Raw genomic sequence first — 20,765 nt, forward strand, 5'->3', positions numbered from 1 at the left:
TTCACAAACCTGAGTGAGTGAGTGCGTGTGTCCTACGCGGCCAGTTGTTCCTCGGAGCAAACCCGCGAGGTGCGTGAATGAGAGCGTGTTTTATTTGTTTATTATTTGTCCTTTTCTATTGTGTGAGTGGGTCACTGTCGTAAGCGAGAGCTTCACAAACCTGAGTGAGTGAGTGCGTGTGTCCTACGCGGCCAGTTGTTCCTCGGAGCAAACCCGCGAGGTGCGTGAGTGTGAGCGTGTATTATTTATTTTTTCATTTGTCTTTTTCTTTTGTATGAGTGGGTCACTGTCGTAAGCGAGAGCTTCACAAACCTGAGTGAGTGAGTGCGTGTGTCCTACGCGGCCAGTTGTTCCTCGGAGCAAACCCGCGAGGTGCGTGAATGTGAGCGTGTTTTATTTATTTTATTATTTGTCCTTTTCTATTGTTGTGGGTGGGTCACTGTCGGTAGCGTGTTTTTCACAAACCTGAGTAAGTGAGTGCTTGTGCGTGTGTTAGTTTCAAGTTTGTATTTCCGTTAGTGTCTTATTTTGTCCATCACTCCCCGTGTTAACATTATTACCTCTCCCATCCGCCCATCAAAGAGTACGGTCTTGGGAAATTAATTTTCTTTCAGCATTTTATCAGTTTTTATAATTATTTGCTTGAAAATATTAATTTTATTTTAGTTCCATGTCCTATACCAATGTCATTTTTCTTCAAAAGGAAAATCTGTTCATAACTTTTTCTATTGAAATAAGTTTATTTTTGCTTCTGGAGAGGGGGGACAGTTGTCCCCCTGCCTCCGGCTGGGTAAGCTCATGGTCACGGACCCTTGCGAACGGATCATTGCTTTTCCTCGGTCTCTCGCGCATCTGTATCACACGTCTCGTTCTAATTCACTTACTAGCGAGCGACTCATTCCCTCAGGTTTCTCTTAAAGGGTTCATGAGCCTAAACTTCAATGACGCCAGAAACTTACGAAAGGTAGGCGGCTACTTTTCCTTTTTTATTTTTAGGCTATGATAAAATTTATACCAATGGTGATATTACATCGGCCGTCATTTCTAGCCGAATAACTTTAAAGCCAAAGCAGTTCTTAGCGGCAATTTTTACCCTAGACAGGCACTGAGCCAAAAATTTACTTCGGGGGTGGTTTGGTGTGGTATGCACATAGCATAAACTGGCAATCTGTTATCAATTCCCACGCATCAAAAAACAATGTATTTCACCAATTAGCTATAAATTTCGTTTGCGTAGAGCTCATTTTATAGTCATCGTTGGTTTTCCGAAGCTGACGTGGCTATTATGATTTTGTCTTCATATAGGCGCGTGTTACCGAATCTGCCTGATTTTCCTGAAATTTTTTCAACTTTTGAGCAAGAGACGTCAATGTTTCTCTTCAAGGTGATTAGGGGCAGACAGAGGCCCTTGGGCCGGTGGCCAGATATATCGCGGACAAAGGTGCCCAAGCAAATTGCGGATAGGGACCACCAACTAGGTTTAAAAACTTTCCCATCCGTGCGTGTATCTGCCATTATCCGCGTATGTAATGTGCAGCTTTTGTGAAGAAAAATCTGATTGAGGAAGGGTCTTCTTTATTCGTCACTTACCTTTCCCAAACCATATTCCGATTTTCTTTTTCAAATTAACTCTTATTGTTAGCGTCTGCGTTAACGACAAAATTCGAGCTGCATCCACACAAACGTTTTCTGCGCTCGCCGAGAAGAACCCGCCGTCCAGCGACTTTGCTCTTGACTCTCATGACAAGATCTCGGGAGAAGCGAGGAAGTATTATCCACGACTTCCCCTCGGGCGCAGTACGTCATGATCTATCGCTATCAGCAAGCACAACTTGAGGAAAATGGGCGCTGTTGCGTCGCAGTATTCACCTCGCACTTCTGTGAGTCTTTGCCCGGATCCCATTTGACTGTGATAGTTGATAGTGCCTCGCAGCAAGCGCTCCCCCTTCCCACCGATGCGTGCCGGCTGTGGACGATTGCGTGGGATGGGGGTTGGCGGGGAATACTTCGCCTGACGTATCTAATCCTCCCTCCCCTCCACTTCCCCCTCCTACACCTTTCGAAGTTCCACTGCCTTTACTCCAATTTGGCCGCTATTCCTCCCTTGGTCACTTGAGGAGTGGTATCTTCGATAATAACCCCACTCACCGAAACCTTACTCACCTCCCCATCCCACCCACGCTTTCCTTAACCCAGAGTATGAATAAATATCTATTCTATTCTATTAAAAAAAAAACCTACTTCTCCCTCCCCGCACACCCCCAATCCTCCAAGGCAGTGGCTTAACTATGATGGGGGGATGAGGGGGATAGATCCCCCTCAAAGCCTCAGAGAAATTAAAAAAAATATTTTTAACTATCGTCTAGTATTGACATACAATTACTGCATTCACTCAAAGTGAAATTTTAAATGCCAAAATGATGTATAATGTACTTCCAAGCACGTAATTTTTCAAAAGTTTTCCCGGACCCCCTGTTGCTCGGAGGGGGGGGGGGCTCACGGCCAGACCCTCCCATCCCCCCAAAGCATATTCCTAGTTATGCTACTGCTCCCAGGGCCTCCGATAACACTGTAATGGCGGTATGTTCTCTTGCAGTGCTGATGCAATCGTCTTGAGGATTGACAACCACGAGGTACTCGGTAACTGTGAGGAATGTTATGGGGTGTTTGGAGCAGTGGCGGATACAGAAAAAACTCAAGGGGGGGGCGCAACATATCTTGAGTTGTCTTTACTTCTATCGTAATAAGAGATGATCAAGTCATAGGCAAAGTATAAGAAAATTTTATTTAAAGTGATTATAAACATGTAAAAGACAATGCCATCTTATGATATAACAAAGTTACAATTGTGGTTTTGCAATGTTCGGCAATACAGCCGGACCCGCAAGGGGGGGGGGGCGCGCGCCCCCCATCTGTATCCGCCACTGGTTTGGAGGAGGCGATGGACGGCTAAGGTCATGTGCATCATGAGGGAATGATGGGTGACGGGAAACCCAGCGTTGGCATTAGCTTGCTTTTTGCGAAAAGCACCAAGGGGACAATGGCTTAACGTCCCAAACGACAGACGGAGTGCTGCACTTTAAAGTGCCCTCCACAAAGCATCCCAGGTGGGCAGTCTCCGTAAAATATCTGGCACTTTCAGCATTTCAATCCGGACCCACAGGGTGAGAAGTCAGCACACTAGCCACCGCAACAGCCCAATCTCCTCAACACACAGCAATTAATGTAACATCACCATTATAAATTCGCATTAAAAGTAAGTTATTTAACCAATTAACAATCTCCATCAGCAATGTCATCATTGATAGTAGCTAATTTGTGATGAGCACTTGTAATTGTTTTCTGACGACCGGTTCCAACTGTGTAAACTTACGTAACATTCGCAAGAGACCCTTAATGAATCACGTACAATTTAGTCATCCTTTTAGGGTTGGTGTGACATAAGCTCCATACTCCGTGGGTCCGGGTATATATCGTGGCCGTGGCAAAGAATTTTCAGAGGTCACCCGATCATTGCTTGTTCGTTGTGTAGAGGATACTTCAAGCACCCCACTTCGTCCTTCGGATGCGCCGTGGTTCCCTTTCCTGCATTTCGTCAAGAGTAGGCTTATCTTGGCGTCGGGTTTCTCTCAAAGGCGGATACATATGGGGGTAGTGGGGGTGTGCGCCCCCCCCTTGCCAAACATTGCAGAACCACACAATACCTATTAAATTTTTTATGTCATAATATGGCATTGTGTCATATATGTGTAAAATCAGTTCAAATAAAACTTTCTTAAACTTTGCACGTAACTTGATTACTTTTCATTACGATAAAAATATAGTTAGCTCAAAATATCTTTTGCCCCCACCCTTGCGTGTTTTCTCTATCCACTACTGGTTTCTCTCCAATCTACCTCTCCAATCATTCGGACACGGCGCAAACGGCCTTAGCTGCCGGTCTCCATCTCCTGATACAACACCATGCCATGCGAGCAGGAAATGATTTTAAAGCGAAAGTGTGAATTTCACTCACACATTAAGGGTGGGGGGTGCCTCGATACTAATTTCTGGGGACTCAAATATCTTCGCCGCTGGCAGTGCTAATGAAATTGTAGCAACCCTCAAGCATTGGTTTGGCCGCAATGCAGAGGGCAGCCTCAATGACAAGAGACCTCTCGGGACACTTATTAGCAGAAATTTGGTCAAATATAGTTCAATTGATTTCGGCACTTTGAGTATCCGATCTCAACCCCTCGCACAAACAAGGCCCAATAGTCCTCGGAAAAAACTTCATGTGAGTGGTCGATACAAGTAATAGGCTAATTTAATGTTTTGTTCACTCATTTTCAACGAAGACAATCGCGCATCGGCTTGGTGTGGTGGCTACAGTGTTGGCATCCTACCCAGTGGGGTCGGATGGTACGTTAAGCGGAATGGTGCCTTTCATTGAGAGCAGGCTACTACCGATGCCAGGTTTCTCTCCACCCTTCCTTCCCTACCCTTCGCTCATGGCGCAAATAACCTCAACTATCGGTCGCCTCCTTTAAATATCTAGGCACGATACGAAGATAACCTATTGCATTTCATATTTAAATATACATGAATATAAATACACACAAGGGCGTACCCAGGATCAATACACGGGGGGGGGGGGGGCAAGCCATGGTTGTTCAAGTTGTAACATTTTAGCATGGATAAGGTGAATGAAACCAACATTTTAATAAAATTATAACAGAGCTTTATTAGTTTTTAAAGTTATTTTTATTTTAGTTGCATGTCTTACTGTAAAATCATTTTTCGTAGGTTTAATGAAAATTGTTCGAAACTTTCTTTTCAATCTACTCCTGATTTTCACTAAAGAAATTTGCGATTTTTACTTCTAGGGGGGGGGATTATTTTTAGTAGTGTGTGCTTCTTTCCCTGCTTTTCCTGACCAATTGGCAACAGCTGTAATCAAAACTAAGCAAATTTGTTGTATCTGGCTGCTGTCCTACCTTCCCTCAACACCTGTGTGAGGGGTATCGAACGGGAACCTACGAACACCCCACAACTCAATTCTAATCACTAACTCAATTGAAAATCCAAAAATTCTGGAATGGCTATCGAAGTATTCACATATAAGGTAGTGAGGATTTGTCATTTGCCAATCGTATTCGCCAAGACTACATAACCATTCATATACCTTCAGGGGCGCAGCTAGGAATTAAGGCTAAGGAGGGTTTCAGGCACAACTAATACTGGTGGGCTTGGGAAATGTCATACTCGCCAGTGTAAGCTGGAGGTGCGGAGGCCCTCTGCCGGCGCGTCCATGATGTTCGGCGTGATTGATTAGGTACACTGGACGGCAAAAAATAATTTTTTCTCGAGCCCTGGTACCATTCCCGCTGCTTCTTCAGTAAAATGACCTCCTAAATCCGAATATGACATCCGTTTTTCTCCATCACCCTCCATTTTCGGGGGGCAGCCCCCCCTCTGATTTTCATCACTTTTGCAATAATTTGTAGGAATGAAAAGGATTATTTTAACATTTATATTTCTTACTAGGTTTTTGAGTGGTGAAAAGTTCTAAAAAATTATAATTAATGATAAGGATGTAGATTTGGGGGGATTAGTTTCCGTTAATTATTAAAAAAAACGCATTTAAAATTATCAACCTTTCCTTTTTTCCCAATTTTTTCACTTATTTTCTTCATATTTCAGCTCCCATTTCATTTTTCCCTACCCGAAATATCCCAGAGTGATGGAAAAATATATCAACAGCTTATATAGGCAATAATAAAAATATTTAAGAACACGGGATAGAAAAAATAATGAAAATGTGTGCCAACAGTTCAGAAGATACGCTAAGAAGATACTGGCGCTCTCAATACCACCCGCGCATCAAGAAAGAGAAAAATAACTTAGTATTTTGAAGAACGATCAATAGCATAAGTAATTTGGTATTTGATTTACCTTTATATTCTGAGGTAGAAGTTTCTCATGCAAAAACCAGCAGCAGGACTAATATACACACCAAATTGCCCGAATTCAACTTACCTGAAAATCTCCTATCAAATTATGTGTTATCTTCATGGAACCGTCCGCAATGTTAATATGAAACTGCTTCAAAATATTCTATGAAAAGGCCTAGATGTGAATGAAAGAAATGCATTTTAATGATATGTTACACCCCATGGCCTAATACGCCGACAGAAATTTGACAGAAAAAGTTCTAACTCACGTTTCAGAATCCAAGCCAAGCTCGATTTTCCTTATGATTCAGGTGTTTCATAAACGTCGAATCTTGGAAAGGTTTCCTAATTTTACCACGAATTTCTTCCTTCGTTTTAGACTCACCAAAACGAGGACTTTTAGTTAAAAATTGAAATTCATCTACAATCTTGCCGATTGCTTTCACAAAATATTTCATCCGTCGTAGTTTGATGTGCGAAGGTGGCAAGTGAATATTTTCCTTCGGAACCAGGGAAACATGAGAGAAATTTTTATGACCATGAGTGAAGCTTTGAAGCAGGGGCCAGTTCCGTAAGATGTAATGTTTTTCTCGGGCGCGGCTGCTGTTTTTACAAAGGAAGCAGCAGTACTTCGTGAAGCCTGATTGCAGTCCCGTGAGTGTCCACTGCTGCTAATCTTAGCACCCACGAGCCGAAAAAGTTTTCGTCCCGCATTGACTACGGATTGGCAAGCAGATGATCCACGCCGTCACTGCAAGTAACGGAAAACACTCGGAGCTTCTAGCGAGGACCTTCTTCCTTGCCGGCCAAAAAAAGTTTTGACGGAGGAAGACGTTTTGACTCGCAATTTTTATGCCTTGTTAGTGCCCCGGGACGAGGCGATGAATGGGGCTGATGTTTCGAAAACAACTGTTAGGTTGATGGGAGGGCAGAGAGTAATTTGGAGGGTGAGGTTGAAGAAAAAAGCTCGGGGAACAAGTATTGGCGTCAGATTATTATTTCTTTAAATATGGTAGCCCTCGGTATTTAAAGGATCTTTTTCTCCCCAGTTGCAAACACACTAATGTTGTTACAAGACAAGACCCCTGTTTTTTGTATGCCCCACAGTTCCGCACAGCTACAGTTCAGAAGTCATTTACTTACTGCTGTTGCCTCAAAGCTGTGGAACGATTTGCCGAAACATGTAAAAGACAGTGCATCACAGGAAATATTTAAGAAAAGGATTGTCACCCACCTACTTTCTTGCTACCCATGAGCACTGATCGTGTAATTTAATAATCATTTGTCTACTCATTGATGTGATTAATACCTATTGTTGTGTTAGAAGTAGTAATCTAGTTCTTGTTTCATTTGCTAAGCTAAATTTCCTTCTTTAAGGTTATGTTATTTATTACTTGTTACGTTTAATGTTCGTTTTTCTGTTAGAAAGAGAAATTATTCTTTTCCTAATTTACTATGTTAATTCCAGTTTACTATGCTAATTGTAATGCTCGCCACTTTAAAAATTTCTGTTCCAAAGGAGTTAAAACTCCTAGAGCAATAAATGAGTTAATTATTATTAATTGTTATTATATGGCGGAGGGAGGAGGCACCGCCAGCCCCCCCACCCCCAAACTCATTTCCTCGCCTCCGCCCAAAAGTCGACAAACAACCATTCAAACTCGTGGGCAATGCAATTGAAATTCTCGTTTTCCTCACATTCACATGACACATTGTAAACGTTATGTCAGGGAATTGAATTCATAAGATTTTTCCGCATTACCTTCCACACCTCATGCGATTCTTAAAATGGCAAGAAAATTTTTTTCCACCGATTTAATGCGACTTCTAAATTTTAGGGGCTCTGAAAAGTAACTCATTACTCTTACGTGCTATTTTGACATTGGTCCCCTAACATTATCGTTATTCGCCTCTTTAAAGATAGAAAGCGATGAGGCATTCAAAGCATTCTTCTCGAATTTACACCTGATATTCTCATTTACGTCGAAAAGGCTGAAAAAAGGGCATCGATATGCGGAACGTCCGCAGTAATTTTGAACCTCGATCGGCGGAATAGCAGAATTCACTCACAATACTCATAAAATCTGGCTCGAATATTGGAATAACTTGGCAATTTGAGGGAACGAGTGCAAAAAATGATTTTAGAAAAACTTTGCATTATATGGGCTTTATCACCAATTTCATGTTTTCGAGAGAGCAGGTCAAAGCGATATTTTTCCTAAATTTCCACTTCTCTTTGTATAAGCGGAGGCTTTGAAGTCTGTCATCGTATGATTGATTGCGCATTCCCAGAAATATATTTTCATTGCAGTGCTAGGTTAATAATTCCTTAGTCCTCATCATGATTAGACATAGTGTACAGCTCGTTAGCTATAATTCCCGACACAGATTCCTTCAACTTCGCCTCTGATATGAATAGCTAAGCTGACTAAGAATATTCGTCTCACGACATGTACTTCATTCTCCAAATTTAATTGTTTGGGTGAATTTGCGAGGAAACCTTCCAAAATTAAATGAAAAAGGTGAAATTTTAACAGCAAGTTTAGATGTACTCTTGGGGAAAAAAGTATCTCAACCAAAGAACTAACGAGCCAACGAGAAGAGGGAAATTCAAATACGGTATTTTTTCAGCCACCAAAGTTGTGACGGGTGAACTTGCCTGCCTCGCACCGAGGCTCGAACGTATTTCGTACTGCTCAGCTGAATGTTGGCGCATTCGATATGCTGAGGAATTGTGCCTTTCTTTTACCCGCTATCTCCCTCCAACCCTTCTTTCCTTCTTCGCACCTACTCTGGCACTCGTTCTAAAATTCACATAGAGCCCATATCCACTCCCTCATTTTCTCGTCTCTGAATATCTACGGCACAAATATTCGCCAGAAGTAATCTGCAATACAGCAATGGCGTGGAGCGATCGTGAGAATTAGGAATTACTCTAAATACCTAAATAATCATCGCTGTAAAAGGTTTTAGTATGACAACTGCGATTGATGGTAATATATCCTCAATGCACATGCACATGATTGCTGAAAATTTAAATGACGACACACAATTTTGCAAGGTAAATTCCATAAATCGAAAAAATTAATATTTTATTTTTTTCCTAGCCATTGGCCAATACCCAAAAACAATTTTATTCTCCGCAGTTTGATACATCACTTTCTTTTCAATTGCTTTGAAAACCATTTTTGTAAAATTAAAACATTTCATGATATTTATTGTTGTCAAATTACTTTAGACAATATTTAAGGATCAAATAAAAAATCTACAATATGTATATTAATGTGGAAAAACTCAAGGCTCAAAAAACATACCCCAATGACTTCACACTTCACTTTAGAAAGAATCTCTACTTTTATTAAATTCGAAATCTCAGCAACACTTCCATGTATTATTTTTCATCATCAACATCACCGGCTGTACACCTAGGTCTCCCTCTTCTCTGATTTTTTAATGCCTAATTACCCTCCCAGTTGCGTTTCTCCCAGTAATACACGGTATTTCTATTTTTATTCATCTTTCACTATGGTTCCGCTACTATTAAGCCTGCCTCCGACAAGCCGACTACTTTTCCCCCTCTCGCCAGCTGACAAAGGCATCTCAAATCAAGATAGGAGCATATCCTTCTCGATCAAAGGAAAAACGCGTTCTGGCCATGTGCTCGTCAGTCCTTCCAGAAAAGCGAATACTTCTTCAAAGTCAACTGCATTCAAATACGAAGCCTATAGAATCTGCTCGTTGGCTGTCTTGTTTACCTCAAGAGAAAGCTTGCTATGACCCGCAGTGTTTTATGTCGTTTCGTTGAGATAAGCGAAGGAAATTTAAGAGGATTGTTCCCAATGTGCGCACATGATGCCGTCGAATATGCGTCTCTATTCTCCGGAGTTCATTGCGAGTCGTGCTCTGGGTTGCGGGAGACTCAGTGGTCGGTCGCGCATTTGGACAACGAAGAAAGGAAATGGTTTGCCTTGTTTGAATTCCTCTCACTGAACAAAGAATAGCAACCCACTGGGAAGGAAACCCACGATCCCACGGAGCGATAGTAGCGGCACAACCTTTGTTGGGCTACTTTTTCCCCCATAGTACATGTTTATGCATTATTACCAGTACTCTTGCAAAACTAGTCTATTTTCGGACAGCTGAATGCAACTTTAAATTTTTCGAAACCAACCCATCATGCTACAAAAAAGCATATGATAAAACGCCAGTCTTCCGTGTTAAGGACAGATGTCGCATTAGTTCGCGGTTATTAACTCATAAACAAATTTCAAATGCTTCCTGCCATAAATATTATTGTCCATTTCCTATTATAATTCGTTACTAACGCCCAATAAAAAACAAAACCCAGCCATGAACTTTGTTTCATGAATTTTTCAAACTGACTCAAGAAGATCCAGTGCTAATAGGTCAGTACGCGACGGCTACTGAGGAATTCCTGCATTACAGCAAGCACAAACATGCAGTACCATTTTCTTGGTACATTGGCTATCTCGCAATTCTTGCAATGATTTCATTAACTACAAGCCTCGTGGAGTTCGCCACCAGGCACAGAAGAATGAAAAAAAAATAATTGTGGGTATAATACAAAAGAACTTCGGAAATGAAAAAGAAGCCGAATTTGGAGCACGTTTTTAATACGCGAACTTGAATAAAACTCCATATGTCCATGAAAATCCTCACAGATTTGAATCACGCAGCGCTGCTGGTTTGGATATAAGAGAGTGTAAACCACAGACCGAGCCACAGCGCATGAATTTCACATTTCCGTGTAGGAGAGGAGTTTCTTTCCCTCGGCCAACTATTACTTCGGTTATTTTAAAGTTTTCCGACGTCTTTACCCGAGATTTGAACGTGGGACTCTTCGACCATAATTCAAGCGCTCTCCCCACTGCTACCACGCTCTACAAATAAAAACGATACACAACTAATACTAGCAATGAATCTAAAAGTTAACGATGAAAGGTATTGGTGTAGAATGGGTACGGTAACTACGATGTTTCGCTCCATATCAACTATTTTTTTCCACGAAATGAAACCGAAGCAGTTTAAACATTTTATTTTATAGTATTTTTTCGGAGCAGCAAAGATTCTATCAGCGGAAATAAAACACATACAAACAAGGCACTACCTACAGAAAGGTACCCACATGGTAAATTACGGAATGAATTTATTTGTTCACGGCCTTTTTCTCCACTCCCCCGTCTCTTATACGGGAGGCTAAGCATTTTCTTTGGACATTCCAGCTATCCACGATCGTTGAGGAAGTCGAAAATATTTAGCACGACGCAACTAATAGTCACGCACAAATGGCTTTATGTATTCTGGGGAAAAATGACTTGTGCGCATGACAGGACGGCCTCGGAAAATTCGCGAATCAATTCCCTCTGGCGCGAGGACCAAGACGCATGAGCTGCACTTCATCGTAAAAATCGCTGGTCAAAACGTCTTTCTATTCTTCCCACTTCCAGAAGCCACTTCTTTTCCTTTGCAGCACGGGATGGAATAGTTTTTTTTCGGCTGATAGGCGAAGGGGAGGGTGAGGGAGCCGGTCACATTCTCATCCTGGGGCATTAAGTCATGAAAGCAGCCTGTCAAAACATCTTCCGCCGCGGGCGTCAGAACTCTTTTCGACCGATAAGGAAGTAGGCTCCCGCTCGGAGTCAGGGGCGAAGCCAGGACGATTGTTAACGTGTGGGGGGGGGGGGGGGGGGGGGGAGGGGGACACGACCCGGGGGGACCAGGGAGTGGGACCCACCAATTAGAAATATGTGAACATTTTTTTCTCCAGAATTCACATTTTATGCTATTTTGGCATTTAAAACTACTCAGTTGATTGATTTTTCGGGAAGCTGTTTCGCTAAAACATATTGGTGGAGTGGAAAAACTTTGTTTATAGGTTAATGTTTTTCTGCTTAAATTAATTGGATTCTGGGGGTCACGTACCCCTTGTTTCCCCCCTGGCCACACCTTTGCTCAGGGTGCTCGTTGTTCTCAGTAGCTGGGGCGAGGTTCATAAGTTCGGGACTCAGTGGCGCAGCGAAGGGGGGCTTTTGGGTTAAACCCCCCCAGATTTTTTTTGGAAAATTTGTGTTATTCAGTTTTGTAACCTGTAAAATTCTCACTTTTTACTACATTTTTTTCTGACGAAATTGCTATTTTTATTAACTATTATCTATTTTTTAAGAGCCAGAATAGCTTCAAAATCCATTTCCAGGCATGCAATTTTTATAAAATTTTCCGGGGCTCAAGCATGAGCCCGAGGGCCCCCATTCACCCCAGACCGCCCCTGAATGTAACCCAAACAATTAGAAAGAAGCGAGTGAAACAACAAAATGACTAGGGTCTTATATACTTGTGAATACTCTTCCTCTTCATGGTTTTAAACATATTCACTGTCTTATTTAGAGGAATAAATTCGCCGATAAAAAATTTCACCAAATATAGAAGCGAAACCAGCCAGGAGGTTCGTTAGGCATTCGATCTTAGTTTCACGATTTTTTTCTCGAAGCTAATAGCAATATCATGCTAAAGTTATCATCTCGTATTGATATTACAAGAATTTTTTTTCGTTCGAATCGATAAATATCTTCAATCAGAATATCTACATCACACTTTGGACAAAAAATTCCAAAACTATGATAATTTTTTTCGGATAGTCCCTTCCGATACCCTCCTTCAATTTTGATTTGGGTTAGTGAAAATTCAACTCCTGCGTTGGAGAAGGTTTTTGGTTTCAAGTTTTGACTTAAATTCTCTTTGAAATTTTGATCACTTCTGTTAGTCTCTGGCGATACTTGACTTCATTTCTACTTCGGTTCTTGGACGTTCGTCTCTAGAGTTCCGACGGTTTTCGGAGTCCTGCGTATTCGTACGATAAGGAAAGCAGCCATGCATGACGTAGGTATTGCCTATCCACCTTGCGACTCACCCTCTGCAAATCTTCCACTGCACACATAAATCCATTAAACCAGAGCTACCCTGAATTCGATGGGTTCCTGTCCTGGGTTCTCCCAATACCTCCCGCAATTCCCCCCCCCCTCTATACCTCACCCCATTGCCAACGGGCCTATAAAAAGCCACGACTCGTACTGAAGGATCCTTACTCGAAACCTGGACGTTGTGGTGAGAAGTTTCGTTCATTGAGTTGGTGGCTGCGTTCGGTGTTGAAGCTAGTGCTCTGCTGGAGGACTCTGAGGACAAGCCTGGCCTATTTTAGGTTCAATCTGAGTAAGTTTTTCATTTTACCGTAATGGTAAATTAGCTGTTTAATTCGTACAAGAATCTGGCTAGTTATTTTTTATTTATACTAGTTAATTCACTTAATCAGAACATTTACTCCGTTATCGACTGACCGTAATAACAAGACGAGATATTACCTGTTGCCACGAAAGTGTTGCGGAGATTGAGGCTCTCTTCTTCATGTGGTTCGATTTACCATTACATTTAGTAAAGGGGTAGAATTAACTTACTATTTCTTCTTTCTCTTAAAGCTTAGGGGGGTGGTGGTTAGTTTTTCATTTAGATTGTATTTAAAGTACGAAATCAACGACGTAGGGTCATAAGCAAATTAAATAATAATCAGTGTCTTGACAAGGCAATGGGGCGTTATTATTGAATCTCTAGTTAAATGTCGACGAAATTGATTAGAGTCGTAAAATTATTAGACATATTTTAATTCTAAGTCGCTTCTCAATATCATTAATTATTTGCTTGACATTTTTTCTTCCTATCTTGAAAGTTTGATTTTTTTCTTAGTATGTATATGTATTCTAATGGATAATTTCGATCCGTTTCAGGGCAGTCATCGGAAATCCGCGCTCCAAGTTTTCTGAGGCGTTCCCTCTCTTACATATAATGCTGTTCATTCTATTTATGCAACAAGCAAGTCTTCTCTCACGTTTTAGCTAAGGCGATATCATTACTCCTTTCTTTCCTTCTTACTTTTTCATAGGCATACATCAGCCCTGGAGCTGCTTTCCTTAAAATTCTCTAATCGGCTAATATTTGCACATTTACGTATTGTTTTATTTGTTTTTACATCCATGATAAATTGTCCCGCTCACTCTTTTTCTCCTGCGAAAGTTGTCTTCGTTGACCTATCTCTCACTACGTGACCGATTACCTTGACCTGTCTACTTCTTAGTGTCTTAAGAAGATTTTTCTGCCACTCCCTGCAATCTGTCATTGTCCATTTCAATCAAATCGAAACTTCTATTAAACTTCTTGGTGAACTTTGTGCTTCGTAGAAATAGCATCTTTTCTATTTTTTTATTCTTCGTAGGAATTAAAATAAAAGGTGGCCTTGCGCAATCAAACACTAAAGAAAGATATTCTCCTTCTTTCTAAACTCACGATTCTTTATTTGTTTCTCTTCCGATCATCTAGCAAGATTCTGCGCTTTATCAGGCTGATACTTCTTTGTCCACGTTTTCTAGTGGTTCTATTGAACATTTTTTTTCTTCAAAAACTCATGAACTTCACTTCACTTCCACGTTGTCTTTGAGTATAAATTTTTCACAAAGCAATCCTTCATAATTCTCTCAAATTAGTTGCTGCAATCAAAATTTTCATATCGGCCTTTGACGCACCTGATCTCAGCTGTTCGCGCTATTACTCTGTGATCCTCATTCACGTCTTCCTTTCCGATGGCCGTTGCGAGCGGTGGACGTCCAAGGGATCAACCTGATCAACCTCTCCGGAAATCTACTGCCTCTACCATCCAACCCCACCGATTTAAAAAAACTCTCTGCTCATCTCCGATCCACCGCTTGAAGAACATCCGACAGCATCGAGGAGCAGCCAGCAATGAAGACGGTGCTAGTGAAGTGATCAGTGCTCTAAATATTCATGGTCAGTTGTGTGATTTTAAGTGTCAATTTGCGTGTGCAACGGGGGAGCGTCGATGGAAAGCAGAGTTCTTCCGCCGATGGACCTTGCAGATGAGATAAGGTAAGGGAGCGACTCCTCTTCCAGGGCACCTAGATATTGTGTAGGGTGTCTAGGTTCTCTCTCGAGACATGGCCCATTCGCGGTAGGGCCCTCCGATGGGGCTTTTAAAGAACCGTACTCCTGCTCACTGCTCCAAGTTTAAAGCTTGCCTATCTGGAAATGCACTCCCAATAAAGAATTTCTTTCCTCGTCCATTTCATATTTAAATAATGGTTTCTTGCGTATAGTCAGGTGACTTTTTTTTTCAGGAGACTACTGTTGCTGTTAGTATCGTACCTTGTGCCTTTCTGAAAATATCCCTTTAAGTAAGCTAATTTTAACTCACTAATTTAGTAGGTTTGGCTAGGGTTTTCTTTTTCAGGTGACCCATGCACTAATTACCGCCGTAAAATGTGCCCCCTATTTTTTTCGTAAGGTATTTAATTAGCGGGTTCTCCTTGGTTACCCAGGATAATGTCGAGGTTAATATTCATTAAGAGTAGGAGGTTAAAGAAATTCTTTTTGGCAAGTAGTAGTCCGGTGTGGGGAAACTCTTTTCTTGGAGCAAGCAAAGTACACCCTTAGAGAAGTGGTGGGAGCAATTAATGGACATTAGCTGATGGTTTAGGTAGGAATTTTAAAGTTGTTAGGCTCTTAAGGTCACTTGCACGACATTAAGCTCTCCTCATGACGCCCTACCCTGAATATAAGTGGATTTTTTCAGAGTATCTGATAAGGTTTCTTTTCTGTTTGTGGAGGTATAAAAATAATGTAAAATGTTTGTTGTCATCTCATTGTAACAGCACCTGGCTGGACTCGGAATATCTGTAAATTTTTATGTATCACACCTGATTGTAAACGACCTTTTTTTTTAAAATGTGAATTGTAATAAATGTTTGTGAAACCAGTTCCAGATTCGAAAATACAAGGCGTTCTTATTTTATTTCTGAAGGCAGCCCTCGTCTGTTTTGAAGACGGGGCTGTAACATGGCACAGTAGGACGTCTCTCGCTGTCATTCGTATGGATGTGCAGAATTCGAGACGTGATAGGGCCGGCCATTCGGCCTTCGTCTTATTTTCCTGTCAGTGACGAAGGCCGAGAATTGGGTCCCAGCGAGCTAGCATGATACCTCTTTGGGTGGCACCAGGAAACTCATGCACTCTTTACATTCATTTCTTCTCTCTCTCCACTATTTCTTTTTCTTCTTTCGCTATCTGTGTTGATTTTTCAGGAATCCATCGTTATGTCGACGTGATTAGCCTAAGTAGTAACTACTAGTTTATTAATGTGTTCAATATTTAACTGTTGAGTGTGGTCGTCATAAGACTTCGTATCTGGGATTAAATTTTATGGCGATGGGGTTCCTTCATTTCAAAGCGTGCGTAGCAATTTTATTGCAACATTTTTATCTTGCGGAATCAGCTTTTATGCTTAACTAATGCAATCTTGTAATTTTTTCACCCAATTCCAATTGTTGCATCAGCTTGAAATTTTGCACGCTTGTCTGCTAACAATGAATGTTCAATAATCTGATACTTGATATTTTTTTGCATAGTCATCTAATTACTGTACAAAAATATTTTAGCTTGTCTCAATAAATCGCATTAGTAATAATTACTTTGGCAAAAATTTCTTTGATAGCTCTAGTTTAATAATTACAAGATTCGCCACTAAATAGTAGAAAATAAAGGTAAAATAAAGGTATAAAGAAAAAAGATTTCCAGAAAAGGTACAAGTTCACTGAAAAAAAAGTAAAAAAAAATATTTCCATCACTCTGGGAGTAAGTATTAAATTGCTAGTGAAATTATAAATGAATAAACTCGGAATAAAATGGTGTTGGTGCTATATGAAGTTCCAACCTTAATATTACATGCCGATCCATATACTCACCTATCAGGCTCTTCTTCACTAGTTTTTACTTAAATTAATCAGTCCTTGGACTTCATTCTTAGTGGAGAAAACCTCATTTTTTTTTACTTTTACGGTTTTGGGAAAAAATCATATTTTAAGTCTAGTTTCTGATTTAGTTTTGCTTTTCAACCAACACTTAGCGTATCAGCTGCCAACATTTCATATTCACTATAAAAGACATTCATATATTTTAGGGGTGCCTGCTATCACTGGCTTGAGGATACTCGGGTATATACAAATTCATAAGTAATATAAGAATGAGTTTCAGATTTTACTTAGTATTTATATTTAAAATGATAGGATAATGTCTGAAAAATGGCACTGAACAGCTGGAACCTGGGTTGATCAATAATAAATAGTGTGGAATTCATTGTTGCTTCATTATTATAAATGCATGCATTTTTTCTTTAAAGATTCACTAGTACTTTACATTGATCCCCAAGGTAAACTATGCCAGCAACATTAACGCACGTAACAGCATAGAGGTGCATATTATCACGCTGTAAGTCTTAATTCACTTGCTGGGAATTTGTCGTCACTCACAGTTTTTGAGTAAGATCCGTAGCCATGTAGCTGAAGTGTGGTGACGTGGTGTGAATCTAATGCTGTTAAATTTCTACAGGTACTTTAATGGAAAGGATGAATATTCCAGGAAATAATATTTTTGGATGAAGGGTAGATAAAATAATCTAAACGGTGTAATTTCCAGTTTACCTATAAGATACCAGCATGTAATTTACAGACATCAGGCGTCCATTTAAAATTTAAATTTTGCACTAGTTCCTTTCCGCCAGTGGGCTTATTTCAATCGGCTTCAGGAATATTAATAATAATTGGACAAAGTTATTCGAAGTTTCAACAACATGTTCAACAACAACACAATCCAGACAAAAATATTTCGAATAGGAGGGTTTTCTTGAAGACCCTTGTACGCTCAAAATGGTAGGATGGTGTTAATAGGGCATGCAAAAATGTAGAAGCGTGTGTGGACATCTTTCCTGTCTGGATTGGTGACGCCGCTAATTACGCAATCCCTCAGTGATTCAACATTAAGGCTGGTTATACTAGTTAGGTGAGGGTGGAGCTCATGCTAGGCTAAGCCACAGGGAGGAAGTTCACACATTCACATCAGAGGGGAAAGATCCTTCCTCTGGATCACCTCCCACTTAAAAGATCACATCTGGCAGTGCCATAACGTTTCACTAACGATTTTGGTGTTGTATGGAGCCTTTATTGGAAGCGGTAAGTAGCATATGTCGTGCTCATCTGGCTGAATTGGGTAGATGCAGCTCTCCTGAGGCATCCCACCTAATTAAAGGTAAACATTTGTTTTCTCTTTTATAATAGTCTCCCCCTTAGGAGTCTTATCACAGGAATATTTTCGTAAGTGTTACATTCAAAGATTAGATTGCAGTAAGTGAAGCTTAAAATAACTACCCTTTCAGAAAATATTTAACCTGATCTGGGTTTTTACTGCATAGCAAACATTAGAAATAATTTTATATAATAAATATATTAAGATAGTAAAATGGCTAGCCATAAAATTATGGTGGTAAAGAATTGTAGGATAAAAATTTACAGAAATACAAACAAAATTCAAATGTTAGTAAAAAAGCCAAGGTAGTTAGCGCAACACTAGGTTACATTAAGCTGGGGTATTCATATCCACAGGCGAAGGTAATAGACCTCGTAGTCCTCCAGATTACTAAAAAGAAACTAGTAGTGTATATTTTAACCCTTAACCGGTGACGTGCGGTCCGAGAGACCGCTGCGTTTCTAAAATTATAAATATTTTCAAAATTAATACTTCAAAATATCAATTATCCTCATGAGTGTCTTAATGTTGCAAAATAAGGACATAGTAAAATTAAAATTTAACGTTCTTATTATTTCTTTCTCAAAATTTGCAACTGAATTTGAGTAGAGGTCTTTGAGACCTCACGTCACTAAATTGGAAAAACCAATAAACCTGGTGGAAATAATTCAAAAAGTTGTTAAAAACAATCCCTACATATTTTTCAAGGATAATTATAATTAATAATTTGTAAGAAATAATTTCTCGTTGCATAATGTGGATTTTTTAAGCACTTAATTTAAAAAAGCACCATAATAAGTGTTTTTATATCAATTTTTTCGATCCTGTTTCAAATAAGTTTTCACTGAAAAAGTTGGTTCGTATTGGGAACGCATAATATTAAATAGAAGTTTTAAAACAGTTGAGAAATCAAAGAAACATTAAACTAACTAAAAATGACTTTGCAATGTTCTATGAATTTTTGTTTTATTGCGGTCTACTAGACCGCACATCAATGGTAGGTGTAACAAGAATTGCTCGTCACTGGTTAAGGGTTAAATCCATCCCAATAATTATCAATTCCCTAAAATTCAAAGTCATGTGCCTCCTGTGTGTAGCCATGACTTAGAGATTGTTTTGTTATCCTGCTTTAGTTATCTAATACTTGCCAATTGGGGGCCAAAAATTTTGAGTTAAATTAGCCAAAAAGAGTTTAAAAAAAAGCCCATGAGGAATAAGTTTTGACAGGTTTTTAAAAATATTTATGGTGAGGTGCCTCCTGTCCTCGAGGTCTTCTTTAATTTTTTTTCTGCTTATAAAAGTTTTTGATGCTCTAAAAAAGGTTGCATAAAATGAAAAAATTTCTTCAGTTTTATTTAGAGGAAAATTTATTGTTCATGAGCGAAACATCGTAATCACTAGTTTCATTCTATAACAATAATTTCGCTGCTAACTTTAGATTACTTATTAGTCGCTTTAATATTTTTTTATTTGAAGAGTGTAGTGGTGGTGGATGAAGCACATGGTTTATAATCGATGGGTCCTAAGTTTAAGTCTCACGCAAAGTCTTAGGACACCCAAAAAAAAGAGGAAAGAGTGGCTAACGGAAAGAAACTGCTTTCCTCATTAAAATGCAAAAATTATGTGGTCATCCTTAGTCTGTGGTGCTATAATATAGGAAATAAAAATATATGTATATAGCGAGAATCATTTGAATTTTGTCTAAAATTAAATTACATCCACCAATGCAGTGCTCAATCCATAATATAAAATATTAACATTTTACCATAAATTTTTAAGAAAACATTAGTTGATGGATTAGTTTAGCTAATTTTCAAGTGTATAAACCCATGGCAATAATTGCAAAAATGAAGTACTGTATCGTTATAAATTCACCTGCAATGAATTTAGCGGTGAGAGAAACAGCAATGAATATGGCTGAAGAGAGGATTCTTTAAGTGGAAGCCATCCATAAATGACAAATTTTATTTAAAAAAAGGAAAATTAAATTCTTCTTTACACAATACACTCATTGTTGACTAACCTGAAACATTATGTACTGCTCACTGCTTAAACGCATACAATCAATCCCAACATTAGTTAAGTTAACCTGGGCCACAGGTTAAAAGAAAAAGAGCAGTCATTCACTTAACACGTTGTGTATGGATGGTGAGAATTCTCATCATTTTTTTTCCAGACTGTTCCGGACGGATGACGAAGATTCTAGCCATTTAGGTGAGTCAACCTAAACAATTTTAAAGAGTAAAATACGTATTTGCTAGTACGTTTTCAGTTGTTGTTTGTTATTAGTAATGAATTGATGCATCATAATGTTTGACTGGGTATAGTTATATTCTAAACATTAGCTTTTTAACCATATTTTAACCAAAGGCATATTTCCAACTTAACATCTCCACCCAGAATCGACGTTCCAAGGAATTTAAATACCCCAGTATGCAACGTGTTAAAGAAAGCCAATGCAGAGGTGGTGCTTTTAAACTTCATTCCCCCCTAAATTTGCCAATGAAATCACCTAAGGTTCTTGGATCTCTTGAAGGACTTCTTGAAATGCCACTGGACAAGTGACCCAAGAGAATGTCTTCATGTCATTTGAATACTTATCCTGAATGTCGGGCAACCCAACTATCATTTACGCCCTCATAATTAAAAACTGGGAGTATTTGAGCAAGTCGTCCA

Source organism: Ischnura elegans, chromosome 7 (assembly GCF_921293095.1).
Source record: "Ischnura elegans chromosome 7, ioIscEleg1.1, whole genome shotgun sequence".
Taxonomy (NCBI): Eukaryota; Metazoa; Arthropoda; class Insecta; order Odonata; family Coenagrionidae; genus Ischnura; species Ischnura elegans.